The following is a 22,060-nucleotide window of genomic DNA, read 5'->3' on the forward strand; positions in this document are numbered from 1 at the left end:
ATATCTTGCGTGGCCTGCTTATCTTAACAATTCATCAACACACCTGATAACTAGGGAAACACTGAGAGAATAGCGTGGGAAAAATAGAAAATAAAAAATGAATGCAATGAAGTGAGACACACACACACACACACACACACACACACACACATCTAACAGTCATCTTATCCCACAAAAACATAACCACCTCTCGAAGGACACCTAGTGGCCAGAGGATGCCACTGACTGAGTCTTTCAACTGAAAACAAATGTCTGTGCAATATTATCATAGGAGCAACGTTGAGCATCAGGTCGGAGGTTCTGAGTAGCCAGTTCTGGATTTTCATCAGTCAGTTGAAGGATTCGATCACTTCTAGAATCTCAGAGTTACCTCACGTCCTGTATGTGTGGGTTCTGTATGTGATCAGCTATTTGTATAGGAGCGAGGAGGGCAGTTCTACGTTCGTGGGGTCTCATCTCTTCAGCTTTCTATTCTTAAATCTATAAGACTTAAGCATTTTAAGGACCAGTAGTTCTCTTTAGGCATTTAGCATCTGAGCATCATTTCATTTTTCATCGTTTATGTTCAACATCTCATATGATAAACGGATTCCTTAGCATCTTCCGTAGTTTTAATCATGCGAAACATTTTATCCACACGTGTCCCTCTGTCATGTCTGGTTTTCAGGAACCGCTCATTAGCACGATCCTATATTAACAAACAGACATTTACATTTTAGGATCAATATCTTCCTTCCTCCCTCTCTCTCTTCCATGACCGCTTCCATCTTCCTGTGACTCAGTTTTCTTACTCGTAGTGCGGTTCTCTGTTGTGCTCCTCTGGACCTTCTCTCATAGATCAGTGTGTTACCTGGACTGGGATGATCAGACTCGAAGAACTGATCAGTGTCCACGTCGCTGGTTCGTTTTAGAAACTTGAAAGTTCTGATCAGATCAGCTCTCACTTTTCTCTCTTCCATCGATGGCATATTCATGGCCTCGAGCTTTTCCCTGTCACTCAGTTCTCTAAACTCTCGTATCATATCGTTGCCCTCCTCTGCATCTTCTCTATCAGCTCTTAATGTTAGCTAAGGTGAGGTGGCCAAACTTGAGAAACGTATTCCAGTTTTGGCTTTAGGTAGGAAATGAACAGCAGCTGACTGAATATTTTCTTAGCCGTATACTTAGATACAATTATAATTACTGTTATGAGACAGTTGGTCTCCGTATCCGTTCTCCTAAGATGTGTGTGTGTGTGTGTGTGTGTGTGTGTGTGTGTGTGTGTGTGTGTGTGTGTGTGTGTGTGTGTGTGTGTGTGTGTGTGTGTGTGTGTGTGTGTGCGCGCGCGCGCGCGTGTAAATGAATATATAAATGAAAAAATAACGGTTTTTGGATGTAAGCAACCGTTTGGCTGAAAATATGTAACTGAGGCATTACAGAACAGAGAGAGAGAGAGAGAGAGAGAGAGAGAGAGAGAGAGAGAGAGAGAGGAGGGCTGAGGGTTGGCCTACCCGCTGCTCACAAATTATCGTCGTCCGTCAGATGAAAAGTTGAGCGTCCCTTCACGTGAGCACTCGACCACAAGAGTTCCCAGGTTGTGTGTGTGTGTGTGTGTGTGTGTGTGTGTGTGTGTGTGTGTGTGTGTGTGTGAGCTGCCACGAACCATGGCCTCCCTGCCTCTCACAACCAAAAATCCTCTGAAGTTTATGCTAATTTCTCACACTTTCATTAATTCCTGATGTCATCTTTAACGCCAGTGAACCTTTTTTTTTAAACGTCGCAAGATTATTCCTGAGAGAGATGGGCTTAGGTCATGTTGGAGGAGCTGTCTGTAGGTGGTGTGAGGTTACCAACCAGCGCCAGGCCGGCCGCTGCGTTCATCAGACGTGAAGCCGTTGCTCTTCTTGATCTGTCTCTCGTGATGGCCTCGCTCCTCAACACTTCTCTTGTCCTTCCCGCTTCATAAAACCTTTTTCTTTTTTTTCTTTTTTTTAGGTCAGGTCGACAAACACCTTCAGAGCCATGATTAATTCCTACGTTCCTTAACTCTCTTCTTTTTCTTTTTTTCCTGTCACCCAACATGGCCTTGACTGGGTCATATTTTGGCGGTGCCATCTCGGTCACTATATATACAGAAATTGTGGTGCATAAGACTCGACGATAAGACTCGACAGTTTCTTACCGTCACCTACATCTCCATCGGTCATCCTTCGTCGCTAGTGTAAGACAACAGAGAGATATTATCTTTAAGAATTACTGAGAAGCAATAGTTATCATTATTCTGAATAATCCAACTTGAGATGAACAGTGTATGCCAGTCACTAATGTGATCTGGGCTGTGTAGCTTAAAGAATTTGTCTGCAGGCAAACATCTCAGCCCAACGTGGAGAGTTATCGTGTATTTTAGACACCGTTTCACTTTTGGAAGAAATAGTCGTATAATAAGACGTTTAAAGACTCGTAGGGAAGTTGTGTGGGCGAGGATCAAAGTCTACAGGGGAAGTGGTTCCTACATCCGCCACTACGGCGAGTTTTGTGGGTGTGCTGTGGCTGTGCTGGAGGCTAATGGCTGTGTTCTACTGGGAGAACAATAAGAACATTGCTGGTAATCGTGTACTGATTATCTCTAGTGATTTCTTTCATCTTCTGTAACCTAATACATGACGGTATAGCCCTTAAGCACGACCGTACGATCCTTCAGCACGACGGTACGATCCTTAAGCACGACGGTACGATCCTTAAGCACGACGGTACGGCCCTTAAGCACGACCGTACGACCCTTAAGCACGACGTTACGATCCTTAGATAAAACAGCTTTGCGTTTGACTTGATCCTTAAAGGTCAGGTCAAAAAGTCAGGCCATCACACCCCAAGGTCGTACCGTCGTGCTTGAGGGTCGCACCGTCGTACTTGAGGGTCGTGCCGTCGTACACAAGGGTCGTAACGTCGTACTTGAGGGTCGTACCGTTGCGCTTAAGGGTTGTACCGTCGTACACAAGGGTCGTAACGTCGTACTTCAGGGTCGTACCGTTGAGCTTAAGGGTCGTACCGTCATGCTTAAGGGTCGTACCGTCGTACACATGGGTCGTACCGTCGTGCTTCAGGGTTAACACACGAAGGTCAATATATCTCTCAAGAGTTTCCTCCTGCAGGTGTGGACAATATACCTGGTCGAGGTATATGATGACAACAGACTTAACCTCGATATATGATTTTCCCCTTGATGAATATCAACGTTTTAGTCGGTGGATGAATCATGTTTCCACAAGACATATATAGTGAATCATGCTTCCACCAGGCATATAGTGAATCATGCTTCCACCAGGCATATATAGTGAATCAAACCCAAAACCTCGTCCAGTAACCTTCAGCCAACATCAACCAGTAACAGCGAGTTGTTCAAGCGTAGTATCATAAATGAAGCAGTACTTTATGCTCCGGTAAGTTAGTCAAAATGAAAAATGACGTCCTGTATGTGAACTTCAAGTCTACTGTATTTGATAGGCTGTATTTCATACACAAAATGCATCTGTAGATGTATTTTTCATTCCCTGTGAGTTCCTTGTGTTTCACGGTGAGATGATCATAGTATCTCCTGTGCCAGGTAAGTATTCACGTTGTGAGAAGGTGGCGGGGCGGAGGGGTTCAGAAGACGGAGTCGATCCGAGTAACTGATTCATATCCACAATTAAACCTTGTTGTTAAAACTCATTATAATCTACTCTACGACCATGGCAACACTTCGTAAACACGGTCAATCCTGTGCCGTGTGTTGTCATTCAGTTTTCTCATAATTATGCATAGATATCATATGATTCATTCAGGAAGCAAATACATGTTGGAGGACAGTGTGTTCAGAGTGTAGCGTTCGGACGCTTGGTCAGTGTCTCGAGTCACTGGTTCTGGTGGTCAGGTCCTCGAGGGCGTCACACAGTGTACGTCCGAGTGGATGGTGCGTTGGCTGGTGCGGATGTGCGAGCCACTGGCTGGCGTCAGATCCCAATGGCTACGCGTCTTCATGGATACGTACGTCCACCGAGGACTACTGACGATTCAAGGTGAGGCAAACCTACACTTTGCGTTCCTGTAACGAACCTACAAAGAAAACAGGGTGTGATGATGGTGACCCAGGAGCCCCCAGGGGATAAGGAGGGGGCCCTCATCTTCGTTTTTCTCTCACTCTAAACTTACAGAAAACAGGATTTTATGTTGGCAATTCACAGAAGTAAACAGACTTTTATTCTTCACAGATTCTCATAACATTTCTTGACGCAAAACCTTCTGTTCAAGGTTGGTTGATTGTTTGGCCTTAACCACTGCCAGGGTCATTAAAAGCCGTCAACATCAAAATAAAGTCACAAGCCAGATATTCAATCATTCCATCTTCAGAAGATAAAATAATCCAAAACCATCTCATTATCGGGCCCTTTGTCTTCTTCCCTTTGACTTATTTACGTCTGTTTGAGACGAGGAGAGACACAGCGCAGGTCTGTGCCGCACCTGATGCCTGAGACGCCACGCCTCGACCACACTCTTCTACGGGGTAAACACCGTCAGGTGAAGATACCAGGGCACAACAAAAACAACACAGAGATGCACTATACAGGACGCTTGGTGAAGTGTGTGTGTGTGTGTGTGTGTGTGGTGGAGGCATTGGACGGGACAGAGAAAAGTATTCTACATTAATTTTCTCGTCTCGATCTCCATCTAATTGTGCCCCATTTTCAAGAGCTTAGATCATACATATGCCACATCTTATCCCACGTCTTCATTTGCTTGTACACGAGAGTTCCCCTCGCATCTCAAGCACTCCGGCAGCCGCGTTAAGGACCACAGTTGTAAGTCCCAGGCTCGTCTTAGTGTGCTACTAGAGGCGTAGCCGCTGGTGTGCGATGGGCGGCTCAGTGGATAGGTAATGAATATTAAGACTGGTCACTCTGACAGGAAGAATGATGATGCGTGTTCTGTACCGCGATGCCAGACCTCGCCTCTCTTTGTGCCACCTTGCGTGAGGTGTTGTTCTCCTCTCCGTCCATTGTGTGTGCACGGTAATGACGAATGCCATTCCCATTGTCTTTTGAGAGAGAGAGAGAGAGAGAGAGAGAGAGAGAGAGAGAGAGAGAGAGAGAGAGAGAGAGAGAGAGTACGCATTGTAGAAGTTACGGCATCCAGCATTTCCAGTCCTTGGCGTATCTCTCTTGTTTATCATGTTACCCTCCTGCTGGTGGTACAGTCTCCTCCTGCTGGTGGTACAGTCTCCTCCTGCTGGCGGTACAGTACCCTCCTGCTGGTGGTACAGTCTCCTCCTGCTGGTGGTACAGTCCCCTCCTGCTGGCGGTACAGTACCCTCCTGCTGGTGGTACAGTCCCCTCCTGCTGGTGGTACAGTACCCTCTTGCTGGTGGTACAGTCCCCTCCTGCTGGTGGTACAGTACCCTCCTGCTGGTGGTACAGTACCCTCCTGCTGGTGGTACAGTACCCTCCTGCTGGTGGTACAGTACCCTCTTGCTGGTGGTACAGTCCCCTCCTGCTGGTGGTACAGTACCCTCCTGCTGGTGGTACAGTACCCTCCTGCTGGTGGTACAGTACCCTCCTGCTGGTGGTACAGTCCCCTCCTGCTGGCGGTACAGTACCCTCCTGCTGGTGGTACAGTACCCTCCTGCTGGCGGTACAGTACCCTCCTGCTGGTGGTACAGTACCCTCCTGCTGGTGGTACAGTACCCTCTTGCTGGTGGTACAGTACCCTCTTGCTGGTGGTACAGTCCCCTCCTGCTGATGGTACAGTACCCTCCTGCTGGTGGTACAGTACCTCCCTGCTGGTGGTACAGTACCTCCCTGCTGGTGGTACAGTACCCTCCTGCTGGTGGTACAGTACCCTCCTGCTGGTGGTACAGTACCCTCCTGCTGGTGGTACAGTCTCCTCCTGCTGGTGGTACAGTCTCCTCCTGCTGGTGGTACAGTACCCTCCTGCTGGTGGTACAGTACCCTCCTGCTGGTGGTACAGTCCCCTCCTGCTGGTGGTACAGTACCCTCTTGCTGGTGGTACAGTACCCTCCTGCTGGTGGTACAGTACCCTCCTGCTGGTGGTACAGTACCTCCCTTACTTACGAAATATACCATCTGCGAGGCACTAGAATCCCTGAATCAGGCGACTGCAACTACATTTCTAATCATGTCGCCACTAATACGTCAGAAGTAGAGGAATTAATATGAAAAAAATAACCGATAATGCAAAGTATCCATTAAATGGTTCTTTATCAGTGACTTTCTTCACCGAGAAATGCTACGAATAGAGAAGTATCGTTGCTGAATAATCACTATGGCCATTTATTCTTGTAGAAAAACTGCTAAATGTTTCTCCACAGTAGAAAAGAAAGATGTCGAGAGTATTCATTATAGTTATCTTCCCACAGGTTGAGTACTACAGGCAGAGGCCACAGTGGAAAGCTCCAGGATATACCACAGCTTTATGTGAAGTTGGCAACTCCAGTGTTTACATTGCGGGAACAGCCCGTCCGTTGAGCAAGTCAGTAAACTGTACTTTCCTTTTACAAGGTTCGGGTCGTGGGTGTTGGAGTCCATGGAGGCCATGGATAAAATGAAGGATAAGAATAGGAGGAAGTATGAAAGAGATACAAGAATAAGAGTGCAAATATTATAGGTAAAGAAAATGGAGGATAAATGTATAATGTACGTCTGGAAGTTACTCGAATATAAAGCGTAGCTGTGATGCTAAACATTGATGAGTTACGTAGATACATAGACCACACAGACCCAAGGTCTGTGCGAGGTGGTCTGGCCTTAACAGTGCTGAAAAAGTGCAGTCACCTTAAAAGCAGTAGATGAAAAGGAAAGTAATGTAAAGGCTTTCTCCCCACCCTCCTCCACTCCCTCCGGCAACACATCGAGCAGAAAACCAGTAGAAAAGATATTTCTTACAGGATTAGATAGGAAAGTTATACGGTCAACTGAACATTAGTAAGTCTGGCATCACATCACCAACGACATATATCCTTTCACTTTTTGTTATGCAGACAATAGTGAGGATAAACTTGAGCTCCAGCCTTCTCTACTTACTCCTCATGTGAAAGGATTAGACAATAATTCCTTCTTACCTCCCATATAGTAGTTGACATGGGTTGATTTGTGTTGTTACCGCAGGCAGCATGGCCAGGTGGTTGAGAAGGTATCATGATATCACATTACTATGATTTATTAAACGAATTATTCACTACCGGAGAGTGACAGATGAGGATCAAGCCTAGTTTTCAAGATATCAAGAACAACATGAACAACATGTTGTGGGAGCTTATTTCACGCATCAATAATGTCGCTGGTGAAGATATACTTGGTACAATCCATATCAAATCAGTAATCTTTACGTTTTGGTCCATTACTCTCGTTAGAAGTGCTACGCTACTGTAAAGAAATACTTAAAATCGACGTTGTTGAATCCTTTAAGTATTTTAAGGCATTCAGTTGGTTTGCCTCGGAGACGCCGCCTTCTCCTCAGAGAGAGAACAAGTTTCTTTCTCGCAGTCTGTCCTCATATGGTTTGTTACGCAAGAAAGGAGTTCGCCTCATTGCTTCCACTTTAAGAATGTCTTTGCATAGGTGAGTGACCCAGAGCTACATTGCATAGTCGAAGTGGGGCCTTACTAGACTTAGTGGCAATGTCACATCCATGTTTTTGTATGTAAAGTTTCTGTTGATAAATCCTAGCATCATATTTGTATTCTCGGTACCTTCGTTATGATGCTGAGAAAATTTGTTGTTGGAGACAGTGACCCCTAGATCCCTCACATTAAGGGTGTCCTTTATCTTATGATCCATCAGTTCACGAGCAGACTTTTTATTGAAGTGTCCTGCTTGCAACAGCTGACATAGAATGACGTTAAATGGCATTGGTCATTTTCTAGACCAATCCGCTATTTTATCTAAATCCTCTTGACATCCTAGCCAATCTTCTTCAGTTTATACGGCACTGTCGACCTCTGTGTCATCTGCAGATTTGGCCACAAGTTATTCAGCCGCACGTTCAAGCCGTTCATGTCAATGATGAAAAGTATTCAGGCCCAAGTACTGATCCCTGGGGGACCCCAGTGAGTGACGGGTGACCAGGGTGATGATTTCCCCCTTTCATTACGACTCGCTGCCTCCTGTCACCTCACCAGGATGCTGTCCAGTGTCTGATGCAACCCATATAATCCCCAAGACCAGGACTTTGTGCATCAGTCGAACGTAAGGGGACTTTATTGAATGCTTTTTGGAAGTCCAGCAATGTGACATTGATTGCTCTTGTCTTCTCGTAGGTACTGAATGATTTATGATAAAATTCAAGGAGGTTTGTAAGGGTGTGATCTACGTCTTCTAAAACCATGTGGTTGTGTCATTGATCTGACTGTGTTGTTCCAGGTAGGCTACGATGTCCTCTCTAATAATCGTCTCCAGAAGTTTATATTTAACTGATGCATGGGGGATAATAGGACGGGCATTGCCGAGAATGTCATGGCTCATCTCTGTGAATATAGGAGTAACGTCTGCAAGTCTCCAGGCCTGCGAAGCTCTTCTTTTCTGCAGAAATCTCCTGGAAATATAAGTTAACGGTCCAGCAATTTCGTGTGTGACTTTTTTTCATTACTTGTGGATAGAAACGATAGAAACGATCAGGATTCTGACTTGTGTTCGTCTTCAACGTATTCAACTGTGACGATAAATTCTGGTATCGCGTGTGTGTTGTATATCTGCGTCTCAGAATTCGTGTTTTTGCTTCCTAATGTAAAAACAAAATACACACAAAAAAACAGACCTGTTCAGGGTTGTTGCTGTGCTTTAATCTTTCACAATGGGTTTCTCTTCATCTTCATTTACTAAGGGTCCCATCCTACTCATTATATATTTTTTATCGTTGATATATCTATAAAAAAGAAAATATTAGGATCATCAATATCTCTTGCAATACTCACTTCCTACTCTCTCTCTCTCTCTCTCTTGACTTGCTTAACAAGTCTCCTTACGACTCCCCTAACCGTGTTGTATTGCATTGTGATATTTGAGGCAATATCTCATTTCTTGAGCTGTATAGATCTTGTGATGTCTGGGCGAGTACCACTCAGGCCTGTTGTTGCGTGTGTCGTGGATAGCAAAAGCTGTGTCGTGTTGGTGCATAAACTGGCGCTTAAATCTGGCCCATGGTTCCTTAAAGCATGAACCAACACAAATCAGACTCTAAGGCGTCGCACAATACTTTAGAATCCACACTTTTAAAGTTAGGAGTTTTAGGGGAATGGGTTCTGATGTTGACACCGACCCTAACCAGGTTATGGTCACAAGTGCCTTGATGTTCTCCAACACGGGTGGGTGTTAGCAAGTAAGAACTCCTGGGATTCATGAACTAAATGAAAAAAAAAAATGTTAGCTTCCTTCGTCTGCTCGGTGACAGGTCAGTGAGGAAGAAAAGATTGCCTTCGGCAGAGTTGATAAGTCTAGCAGGTTGACTATCTACACCTGAGTTAGGTTAGCCAGTTGATGATGTCTGCAAGATTAAAATCCCCAAGAATGATCGAGTCTTTATCCTGTATTGTTCGTTGTCAGCTCTCGTACACGACAGTGTCAGTATCTGCTGGCTGACTAGGGCGTTTATAGACGACATTTACATAAAGTTTCGAAAAATCTGTGTTGATTTGAACACACAAGTGTTCAACAGCATCAGATGCTGTAGTCTAAATTGCGATGGGGTTTAGGTTAAGATACAATCCACATACACTGCAGTTCCTCTTCCTCCTCGAACGTCTGTGTCACCTTACAAATAATTTGTAGTCTGGTGATCGCACTCACTAATCAGATCATTGTTGTTCGCCTTCAAAAAATGCGTCTGTTAATTGAGTGATGTCACCGTGTTTACTGTTTACCAAGCGATGCAGTTCGGTTAATGTGGATCGTGTGGATCTTATGTTCATGTCAAGGCTGTTTGGGTTCATCTTGTGGTTCCTGTGCGAGACTGGTGGTATATGTGACCGGCTACATCTAGATCGAGGTGTGACGAGCTGCCATGAGCCGCGTCCTGTCCGTGCTGTCTGGTGGGGTAGTTAAAGGTGGGGTAGATGTGACCTCCTCCCTCCTCCCGCCCCCCGCGTGACATGTAATATGACCAGACTTAACCTGACCTCTACCACCTGTGCTATGTGGTCGACACACCGACCTCTACCGGGCCTCGAAAGAAAAAATAAATTGGTGTTGTAGGGCAATTTGACCCGTGAATCGCACAGTTAAGAGCTCTGTCTCTTATCGCTGAGGTGAATGTCGTGTCTGTTGTATTAATCCCGTATCATCTACAAAGTCAAGTCATGCCTGTGTAAAGCCGATGTTAGCATCTGTGCACTGGTGTTTTAGTGTCTCATTTACAACCCAGCACTTTCCTTAGGGCCTAGTTAGCTCGTCCATTACGTCTCGGGGGAGCGCTAGTTATGACAATATCACCCGGACTACCAGAGTGCCAATCACCTCGTTATGTTCCTCTGTGATAACTTCTGAATTTGAATTCTTATGGTAAACGTCGTGGCTCCCGACCTTCACTATTCAACATGGCATTATATTCCTTGCCACCTGAACGTCTTTAAATAACCTTCTGTCTCACGTGGGAGATTCTGACACCGGGGTGGACGTGGTGTGGTGGTCTCTATGGATTGGGGGGGGGCATGTGTGTGTATGTGTGTGTGTGTGTGTGTGTGTGTGTGTGTGTGTGTGTACCCAGGTGGCTGACCAGCGAGTCTCCAGGGATCATGGAAAAGTCATCCATCGTCGCTCTCTTCTTACAAGTCACCGAGCACCTCAGAGCGATTGCTCGTGGGTGGGGCTGACGAAAGGCCCGGAGGGGAGAGGAGAGGAGGGGGGGTTTCCATCCGGAAGGGGGGAGGGGGGAGGGGAAGCGGGGGAGAGGTCCCATCAGGAGGGAAGGGGAAGGAAGGGCTGGACGGGTGGCTGAGGTGTGACGCAATATGGAGGAGCGGGTTAGAGGATTAGGGCGCAGGGTGAGGAGGGCCTTGGTGGGAGGAGGGAACTACGAGTCTGGGTGAGGGTGAGAGAGTCTAGCTGGGGTGTGTGTGTGTGTGTGTGTGTGTGTGTGTGTGTGTGTGTGTGTGTGTGTGTGTGTGTGTGTGTGTCACGGCTCGCCGTGTTTCTAATGACTCTCAGTTCTACCTAATTTCTAAGTTCAGGTTTCCTAGCAAAATGTAGATCAAACCAGAAAAGAATCTTTTTTTTTTTTTTCCTCCTTAATGATCAAGTCCCGGATGAATTCCCTGGTACAGCCAGGACAGCGAAATCGTGCAGTATGCGCCGTCCTTCGTATGACAACAGTGAACTCGGAGCTCAGGAGAAACACGTCTTCTCGCGACGGAAGTCGGAGGACTTACCCTTCACTGGCAACGTCTGTCCGGATATCAAATATTGTGTGACATCCTGTCCACAGAACCAGGCCCGAGCTTGAGGCAAAGCTCAGGTTAAAACATCATTTTTTGCGCAGGAGATTTTCACATCTCAGCCTGAGGTCGAAGTACCACAAGGTGTTCACATCGGCCAACGTCTCTTCCAGTCATTATGAAGACACAGTTCAGGCAGGCAGGCTAAACCAGAGTGTGGAGTGGATCTCGAGTGACACCTCCTGCCGCCAGCGCGTTGGTAGTTACGCCATCCTCACGTTGTCACCTGAGCGGTGAGAGGAGGTTGTCTGAGGTGGAAGAGCTGACTGATCAGGGTGGAAACCTGAAGGGAAAATGTTCGGGAAAGTCTTGCTCGAGCGAGGAAACACAAGAGAAAGCGTTCGGGGATAATCCTACGAGCAACGACTGATTCTACTGGCTTGCGAAGTCCTTGGCAGAACGTAATATATCACGTCTTCTATGTGTCTGGCAGAACTGTGTGGAGGAGCATCAGCAATATGCGATTTGCCCCGTCACCTGAGACAACCCGTGGAGGGAGGTGGCGCGGCTGCCGACCAAAGGGGGAGGGAAGGGTGGACTGCCGGAGAGTACTGGTCGACGACACACACCCACCTGACGTGCACCGTCTCCACGTTAGATGGTTCCTACAGAATCATTCACTCTGACGAAGACTTGCTAGTTATAGGGGCTACTGAAGAAGGGTTTATAAGAGTCATAAAAAGGTATATTCACTCTGGGGAATCAATGATTATAAGTCTTTCTTAGAAGAAGAAAAGAAGAAAATAATGTGGCTGAAGAATATGTGATATGCGTTCAAACATCGTCACCAACATGTGCCCGGCTTCCAATGGCAACGTCGCTGCTTCCGATCACGTTATTCATAACGGTGTTTGTCTTGTGTGTGTGTGTGTGTTTGAGGACAACATCTGTATTCCTCATGTTTTTGGCTACAACGTAAGGAATCTTCTGAGCTTTACAAAAAATCTGCCGTTGACTTACTTGACTCTCGCTGGCGAATGAGCGTTTCTATACAGCGAGCTGCCCAGCACCACAAGATGACCGGCTCCAGTTGTGTTCATTTACCGACAAACTGCGGATGGCGCTGCTCGGACGAGTTTGTGTGTGTGTGTGTGTGTGTGTGTGTGTGTGTACTGCTGAGAGCTTCATGATGATGATGGTCGAGTTACCTAAACAACATATATACTGACAGTTCATATAATTCCCTTATCTTCATACGTCACTGAGGCGTAGGTGTGACCCACACTTGTGTGGCTTGGGACATCCTTGAGGTGGAGGGACGGTGGACGAGGTCTTGTCCTTACCTTGATATAGACGTCCTCTTACGTTGGACGTCTCCTCGCTGGTGCAGAGTTCTTGGGCTGGATGAAGGCTTCTTGTTTTCACCACAAGCTTTAGTGTATCGTAAATTCACAGCATAAGGACGGTCACTGGGAGGAATGGACGGGGTGTGTGTCACGGGGTCGACTGAGGGGGCAAGGGCGTCACATGGGATACAAATATAGGCGAGTCCTCCTGGCCGACGTCCTCAGCCTTCCTTCAAGGACTCATGACAACACGGCTGATCTCCGTCAGGTGAGACGGGCTTGGGCCAGGGGCACCGAGGAGGTTCCTTCCCAGCGTAAGTATTAGCTCCCGCCCTCCGCCACCTGCGTCAGAGGCCTCACCGCTGTCCCCCTCCCCCCCACACACACACACACACAATGCTGGGGTGACTAGACTGTTCACATCCCTGAGGTGTGTCGTCCCATGCTACCTGCCGGCCTGATGAGAATCCTGGCACACCTGAGTGATTGTGACCAGGTCCTCCCTCAACCCTTGACGGATTTTAATCGAAATCTTCAGGGAGGAATGTCGTCTGGTGGGGAGCAGAGCATGTGTGAGAGAGAGAGAGAGAGAGAGAGAGAGAGAGAGAGAGAGAGAGAGAGAGAGAGAGAGAGAGATTGGCTAGGCTGGGCGCGTAGTGTTTATCGCTCGTCTTGTTCGTTGGACACAACTGTTTCTTTCCTCCACAGAGCCGCGCACGTCACAAACTTCCCAATCCAGAGGGTCATCAAGGACTGACGTAACCCACATATAACGTTTTCTTTCAAATAGTTTTGTAGTTGTTCCATGGTCGTGTCGTATTCCTGTTCTTCTGGTCTGGATGGTCTTCCCAACTGCTCAGCTGCAGTCTCATATATTTTTGTATATCTATTTCGATATGTTCCCCGTTATCATACCTCTTCACAGTGAAGGTCCTGCATATATATATATATATATATATATATATATATATATATATATATATATATATATATATATATATATATATATATATATACCTTCCCACTAACTACCTTCCATCCCCCTAGCTAACTTTCTTACCCCCTTGAGCTCTCTCCTCCCCCCTTCCCTCCCTCCCCAGCTATCCCCCTTCCCCCCCTAACAAACCCCAAACCCCCCTTCTACCCACGACCGTCGGGGACTTCCCCCACCAAGGTAGGTTTGACGTCACTTCTGCTGACCTCATTATGTACATAGAGGGGCCATGCCCTACCCCACCACCCTCCCTCACACACACACACACACACACACACACACACACACACACACATGAACGACACCACCACCATTGCTAACCCTGACATATAACAATGGATTTGCAGCTCCATATTGACGAAATCAGTGACGCTATTGCTATACCCGGATTTATGACAAAGTTTTCTTTGCCCTTGACTTTAAGATGGGTGGCCCTGCCTCATGGTTCTTCGTACACCTTACCTGGGAGTAACGATGAAGAGATGTATTAAAGTAGAGTCACCTGAGAGACTCACTTAACACGACTGTCAATGCGAGAGTCACTTGAGTGACTCACTTAACACGACTCACTTAATCCGGGTCTGACGCCCAGAGGGCAGCACCAGAGTGTGACCTGCCAACTCGTGGTATAACTCCGGGTTGTGATATCAAGATGATGCCTTATCGGTTACCCTGAGTTCAACATTTGATAATGGGTTTGTGTTGTAAGATAATTGAAATCCGCATTTGATACCAAGCTGGCAAATCAGACGTCAATAGAAAATGAACATCTGCAGCTGTGGTTTGGAGAGATCAGTTTTGTTAACTCAAGTTGTGTGGTATGTTAATTACCGTATTAACTAAATTGTGTGGTATGTTAATTACCGTATTAACTAAATTGTGTGGTATGTCAATTACCGTATTAACTAAATTGTGTGGTATGTTAATTACCGTATTAACTAAACTGTGTGGTATGTTAATTACCGTATTAACTAAATTGTGTGGTATGTTAATTACCGTATTAACTAAATTGTGTGGTATGTTAATTACCGTATTAACTAAATTGTGTGGTATGTTAATTACCGTATTAACTAAATTGTGTGGTATGTTAATTACCGTATTAACTAAATTGTGTGGTATGTTAATTACCATATTCATGTAACTATTCGTCACTTAATGTTCACTCAAGTTCACAATGCATAAACCATATTATTTACTCTATAAACACCCCTGTATATCTGCCACACTGGCTATCAAGATGGACACCTCACTCGTGTGTTTGCCCAAAGTGTGGAAATATTCAGTTCTCCCTAATCTTCAGCTCTTCCATGATTAGTTAGCTAGTAACTATCATGACCTCCCAATCCTGTGATATCTGTTATACCTCAACTGTGTATTCTTTGCCGATTGCTTGCCTAAATCCAACACACCGGTGTGTTTTTGTCTATCAGATAAACTGATAGACTGGGCTCACAGGTAACAATCAAATTCTAAGATCAGTACAAATTTTTGCAGGTCAGTAACAAAACGAAAACGCAAGCCACAATATGGAGTCTATTCAGCTGAAAAATATAAATGAATAGAGACATTTGTGCTTTAATATCTGGTGATCTATAGCCAGGTCAACGGTGCACAGAAACAAAAGACAAAAAAGAAAAATTTCTCTAAGTTTCACTACCAAGACATTGGTAGGTTTCATAGAGCAGTTGAAAAGCCGCTCCGTCGATACGTTTATGAATAGACAAAATTTTCGCTTCAGGTCCACGACTGATATCATTTGCGCCTCCTTGGACGTATACGTTTACAGGTACTTCTTTTTAACTCGTCATTTTGCTTTTCTGACCTTACCACACTAATCTCTATGTTCCTATCCCTTCCATTAAAAAAAACAACCTTGATAGGACCTAGTGGTGTCTTGCTGTTCAAATGCTTTTGTTTAGTCCACGTTTACCTTGCACACCGCATCGTTCTAATTTACTCTATCCCGTGCTCGCCTTTCACCCTCTTGCATGTTAAGGTCCCAAGCATTCAAAACCTCATTCACTCCATCTTTCCATCTCCTTCTTTCTCCCAAGTCTGACACACTCATCCTCTTTATCAATCTATTTTCACTCATCCTTTCCATATGTCCAAACCATTTCAACACACCCTCTTCTGCTCTCTCCACCACTCTGTTATTACCACACCTCGCTCTCTCTCTTGCCCTACAACACTAACTCGATCATCCCTCCTCACGCTAGCTGTGTGTGTATTACCGCAAGAAGGATAGAAAAGAGTTGATGGGTTGGGTAGATGAGGAAGCTAGTGGAACACCTCTATTTCTTTCTGCGTTATGTACATATTCTCACAGTGACCCCCAGATACGACCAGAGACTTGGCTGCTGTACTGCAGTTATCTTGTGATAACACTTCTCACAGAGTTTACGATCAAGTGGCGACGGTTCTTCATTCTTTCAGCTGTAACCCTATCATTAACAGTGACGGTACGACCCATGCGCGCGACGGTACGACCCATGAGCAGGATGGTACGACCATTGATCATGGTGGTACAACCCTTTACCAGGATGGTTCGACCCTGGAGCATGACGGGACGACCCCTGAGCTCGACGATGCCACCCAGAACACGACGGTACGACCATGACCACGAGGGGACGACCATGAGCTGCCATTAGGGATGTACTAACATGACCTATGACCTGACCTTGATGATTAGTAGGTCAGACTATATCATCATACCTAAGAGTCGTTCCATCACGTTATCCTCAAGGGTCGTACCGTCGTGACCAAAGGGTCGTACCGTCGTGACCAAAGGGTCGTACCGTCGTGACCAAAGGATCGTACCGTCGTGACCAAAGGGTCGTACCGTCGTGACCAAAGGGTGGTACCGTCGTGACCAAAGGATCGTACCGTCGTGACCAATGGGTCGTACCGTCGTGACCAAAGGATCGTACCGTCGTGACCAATGAGTCGTACCGTCGTAACCAAAGGGTCGTACCGTCGTGACCAAAGGGTCGTACCGTCGTGACCAATGGGTCATACCGTCGTGACCAAAGGGTCGTACCGTCGTGACCAAAGGATCGTACCGTCGTGACCAATGGGTCGTACCGTCGTGACCAATGGGTCGTACCGTCGAGACTAGGGAAGACGTTACGGGCGACTGACCGCCCTAAAGCCCATCTTGTATCAGCTTAACACAGATACACAAATACCCCCAGCTGGCACTACCGGACTCCACCTCCTTATGGTTACGCCGCGAGTGAAAAGTCACCATTACTTTGTCTTCTAAGACCTTCTCACGCCTTACCCTGCTGCTGATGGCAGTGCAGCCTTGAAGCTGCAGGAACCCCCTGAAGCAGGCAGGAGTCCACGGGTTATATCAAAACACCAGCCGAAGCCAAGTGCCCATCTCTCGACCCAGCCTGAGCGTTAGACACGTCCTGTATGCACACACTGTACTGACTGTCTACGCAGCATCTCTGATGACCACAGTGGCTGGGATGACGCTGCTCTGATGGCTGTCCGCACCAGCTCAGATGACCTTGATGCCCGCACCAGCTCAGATGACCTTGATGCCCACACCAGCTCAGATGACCTCGATGCCCGCACCAGCTCAGATGACCTCGATGCCCGCACCAGCTCAGATGACCTCGATGCGACTGAAGTGCCGAACTGAAACTCGGGGACGTGGGATCTCTGATGGCAGGAGGTGCCGGTGGCGAGGATTGTGCAGTAGCTTTTACCTAAAGTGTTGGGGAGAGATCCAAGTGATGGTTGGAAAGAATCTAAGGGAAGACTAATGTGTTGAGCACCTCTTCATATCATGTGGTCTGGGAGGGACCGGGGATGATTTAGCGACGTTGTCAGTATGCCCTGTTGTGTGGTGGGGAGGGAAGAAGACCAGGTGAGTCTGGGAAGAACAGAAGTTGTGTTGATGTTCTTGGGTGAAGGTGCAGGAAGTCCTGATGTCTTCAGTTGACGGAGAACATATTGGGGACGTCAACTTGAGGACGTGTTAGCTGATTTCTGAGGCGGTCTTTCTACCTCAGCAAACTTCCATGATGGTCTTAATGTAATCACCTCATCAAGTCTCTACGTCACCCAGCTTAATATAACAAAGCAGAGATAATGAGCAATCCACGGTCAGACATTGGTCCCTCGCATGTGGAAGCTGGCGAGGGACCAGTGCATAGTGTTCTGTCGGTGATGCACCAATGCCACAAGCCGGGGTGGTGTGCACAGGTCAACAGTGTGTGAGAAAGACGACATACACTACGTAGCGTAGCTCAACGTTCGTTGGCTGTGGTGAGGGATGACCGTGCAGCACAACTAGTGTTTCGCTGTTTGATGTGAGGATCAGGCGGTAGTAACATGGGAGGAACTCGTGCCCTGTTCCCTCCCACCCACGTCCTGCTTCCTCCACTCTTTCCTTTTCCGCTGATGACCCCACTATCCTTAGACTTCATCCCCCAGGCTCGATCATAGCCTTCACTCCTCACCCCTAACATTCTCCCTTAGTTCCCCCGACCCACACTCGCTACAAGGAAGAAACGGCTCTTCCCCCGCCCTTTCCAATGCCCTGTCTATAAGCTCATCCTCATCCCCTCCCTCCCTCCCTCTTTCTCACACAGGAAGGTTGTGACTAGGAAAGACGACCACAATAATGGCGTCCAGACCCACAACATAACAGAGAAATTACGTTAGCTTGAGAGAGTAAACATGACGGCAAATCTTTTCGCAGACACGTTGCGCACACACGTTGCACAGGCGCGTTACACGGACTCGTTGAGCTAACGATATAGCATGTTACTAAACGAGTATGGTTGCACAGACATGAATAAGACTCGTTTAACTAACAGTGTTTGCTTAACAAGTGCGGGTGTCTGGGAATGAGGTGAAAAGAGCAAATGTGAGACAATATTAAGAAAAAGAATATATAATCCTAACAAGTATACAGAAATCAACAACTTCTATGGCAACATAAATGGGAAAATGGTCAATAGCCAAGAACCAGGAGACTAAGTTGAGAAGTTCGATGCAATTTACAATGAAGGAGTTGGAGCATGGGCACCCCGTGGCCTCACCCTGGCCTCAGACGCAGAGGGAATTTTGAGAGAGAGAGAGAGAGAGAGAGAGAGAGAGAGAGAGAGAGAGAGAGAGAGAGAGAGAGAGAGAGAGAGAGAGAATAATTCAGTACAAGATATGAAAAAGAAAAAAAAGAAGACAGAACAGCTTCAAGATGCGCTGCGGTGAAGATATAGGTAGCATTCCAGCCAGTGAGTCTTTGCATGATACCAGAGCGCGAGGAAAGGGCACAGCAGGATGAGAAAGGAGGAATAAAGAAGCTTTGGAAGGAATACCATAGACGAGGCAGGAGAGAATCTATAGTTCTCTCGTAAACTCATCGGGAGTAAACTGTAAGTTAAAGGGCAGCTGATCAGGGTGTATGATCAAGATGAAGGCATTGTCAAGGACGAGGTTAGCATATGTGAGGAACTGAATGACGAACTTAAGTGTTTTCCCAATGGAAAACTCTGTTACCCCGACACAAACGAGGGAGCATTTAGATATGATATCTAACAGAGTATCAAGGGGTTTCAACCCATAAAAGTCTCATGGCCCCGTTGGAATTTCACCATACGTGCTCAGGTTATGTACGAGTGCACTTGACAACCCTCGTAGAATAATGATCAGAATGTGGCTCAAGTAAAGCAAACTGCCAAGGGAGTAGAATAGAACAAACGTCATACCTGTCTTTAAGAAAGATGACTGTGAAGATGTGCTAAGCTGCATACCAGCCTCCCTGAAGAGTGTGTCCAACGTGATAGTTGAACAGAGTATCAGAAAGCAACTGGATCGATTCCTACTGAGGAGAAATAACCTGAATGAGAGACCAACACGATTTTAGGGAAAGGGTTATGTGCAAGAGGCCTCTTAGGTCTGTACGAGAGAGGGAGCTCTGTTTAAGACAAAGTGGAGGGCTGGGAGAATGGTTTGTATCTGAAATGTCAGAGAACACTTGATCCTCACTGCATGGGAGGCTGATTAAAAATCTGAATCATCAGGCAGGAATAAGGAGGAGACTTCTGCCATGAATCGAAGGTTATCTTAATTGGAAGGAAACAGAAGACGCATGTTACAGGGGTCGTTTCAGGATGAGTTGAGGTTACCAGAGGAGTGCCACAAGGTTTTGTTCTGAGACCGTTAATCTTTTTTTGATCTGTGTGAACGACTTGATAGAGGGAATGAACTCCTACTTAAATATGTTTGCAGATGTAAAGGTCACGAGGGTACTGAAAAGCTAGGAGGATTGCATCAACTTGCAAGGGGACCTAGACAGATTCCAAAGTTGTATTGATGCAAAGTTGATGGGAATTCCACTTGAGTATATCTTAAGTAAGGAGGATGGGTCAGAATGGAAGAAGGCGTCAGTATGAATATAAGGCACCAGGGAATAAGCTACAGGAAGCAGTGTGTGTGTGAGAGAGGCTTGGAAGTTGACGTCGTCCCTAATCTGTCGCCAGAGTCCCACATTCGGGGGATAGTTATGGGAGGGAAACTGTCTACTGACAAGCATGAGAACAGCATTGAAGTATATAGACAACAAAATACTCACCAAGCTGTTCGTATCCCATATGGGACCAAAACTGGAATATGCCTCTCAAGTTTGGGCTCCGCACCTAAAGAAAAACAAAAAACTAATAGAGAAGGTCCAGAGGAGGACAACAAAGACGGTGACGGAATTAGAACGCTGAGTTACAGAGTAGGGCTGAAAGCCTTAAATTTGCCCAACATGGAGGATAGAAGAGTAAGGGGTGACCTAATCACAATCTTTAAGATTTAAGATCATCTTGATGTAAATAGTGGCAGGGATAGAATAGAGATATGATAACCAGAAGCCAAAACAAGAAATCAAAGAGAAATCTTATTAAAAAGAGGTAAAGAAGTACTTTTATGGCATGAGGGTTTGTGGATGACTGCAAAAAAAAAAAAAGGGGGTATAGTAACTGCGAACAGCGACACAATATAACACTTCCTCCCCGGTGCTGTACGAACAGGTAATAGGTAAATATTGAATATCTTATCTTCCCTTCATATTAAAGGCTTGGCTTTGATCCATTCTTCTGTCTTTCGTAAATACTAAGTTCTGTACCTTTCTAAATGGCAGTCTTTCCACTCTTTCAAAACCGGAGTAATTAATCTTACTGGTAAATCATTCTATAAACGTACTGACAATCCTGTTGAAGAAAAAGTACTTAACTTTATTTGAAGTAAAAAATTTGCCTACGAGTTTATATCTAATACTAAGAGGTTACCGAAGCCTTTGATAATTATGAATGCCTTTACTGGATCAACTCATAACCTCTCTTTTCTAAGGTAAATGAATCAAGTTCATTTACTTTGTTCTCATGGGATATCTTTCTCAGTTCAGTAGTCATCCGGCAGCTCACCTCTGTACTTTCTCTATGCTTATCCTCAAGTATGGTGACCAAAACTAAACACAATATTTCAGATGGGGACCCACCAGTGACTTGTAAAGAGAGAGGATAATTTCCTGAAACTGAAGTTCAAAAGCTCTGCCAATGACCACAAGAATTTTGTTCGCCTTTTTAACTGCTTCTTTGCAATGCTTACTTGGCTTTAGGTCACCAGAGATTATTATACCCAAGTTATTTTCCTTGTTTACCTTTCGCAACTCGACACAATTCATGCTCTATCTTGCCTTTTCATTTCCAGAACCGATATACAAAACTTTGCACTTATGAATGTTTGTATTCATTTCTCATCTGTTAGCCCAGTCCATCAGTTTGTCTACGTCTGTTTGAAGGTGCCGACGGTCCATTTTTGTTGTACAGTTATTTCTCAACAAGTACTCGTCCACGAACTTCGCTATCTTACAATGCAGTCCATCATCAATATCATTAATATATATATGAGAAAGAGAACCGGTCCCAAGACGGGTCCTTGTGGTACACCACTTGCTACGTTTAACCGTCCTGAAAGCTTGACCATGAACTACGACTCTTTGTTTATGGTCATGTAACCAATTTCCTAACCCAACCCATCTATGTCATGTGACTGAATCTTTTTGTCAGCAATCTTTGATGTGAAACTTAATCGAATCCCTTTTGAAAATCTACATAGATGGCATCAGTTGTTTTAATTCCATCAAACATGTTGATTGTGTGAATGAAATCAGGCAGATTTGTCAGTTTGAGAGATTTCATAGAAACTCAGACCAGGTATTAAATGGTGATTCTCTAAATGGTTCACAATCTTATCCCGAACAATGGTTTCCAAAAGTTTACCAAATACATAGATTAACATAATCAGACATGTCCGGTC

General features: G+C 45.7%; 1 protein-coding gene across 3 annotated transcripts in view; it reads right to left on the reverse strand.

Moving 5' to 3' along the window:
- The window catches only part of LOC139752847 (ileal sodium/bile acid cotransporter-like), a 79,907-nt gene that overhangs the window by 44,311 nt on the left and 13,536 nt on the right, over positions 1–22,060 (reverse strand). The window contains exon 2 of one of the 3 annotated variants that reach the window (XM_071668808.1): positions 20,331–20,394. The exons of the other annotated variants lie outside the window; for them this stretch is intronic. The gene's annotated coding sequence lies outside the window, so the exon portion shown is untranslated. The remainder of the gene's footprint in view (positions 1–20,330; positions 20,395–22,060) is intronic. 3 annotated transcript variants of the gene reach the window in all.

The sequence above is a fragment of the Panulirus ornatus genome, chromosome 13 (genome assembly GCF_036320965.1).
Source record: "Panulirus ornatus isolate Po-2019 chromosome 13, ASM3632096v1, whole genome shotgun sequence".
NCBI lineage: Eukaryota > Metazoa > Arthropoda > Malacostraca > Decapoda > Palinuridae > Panulirus > Panulirus ornatus.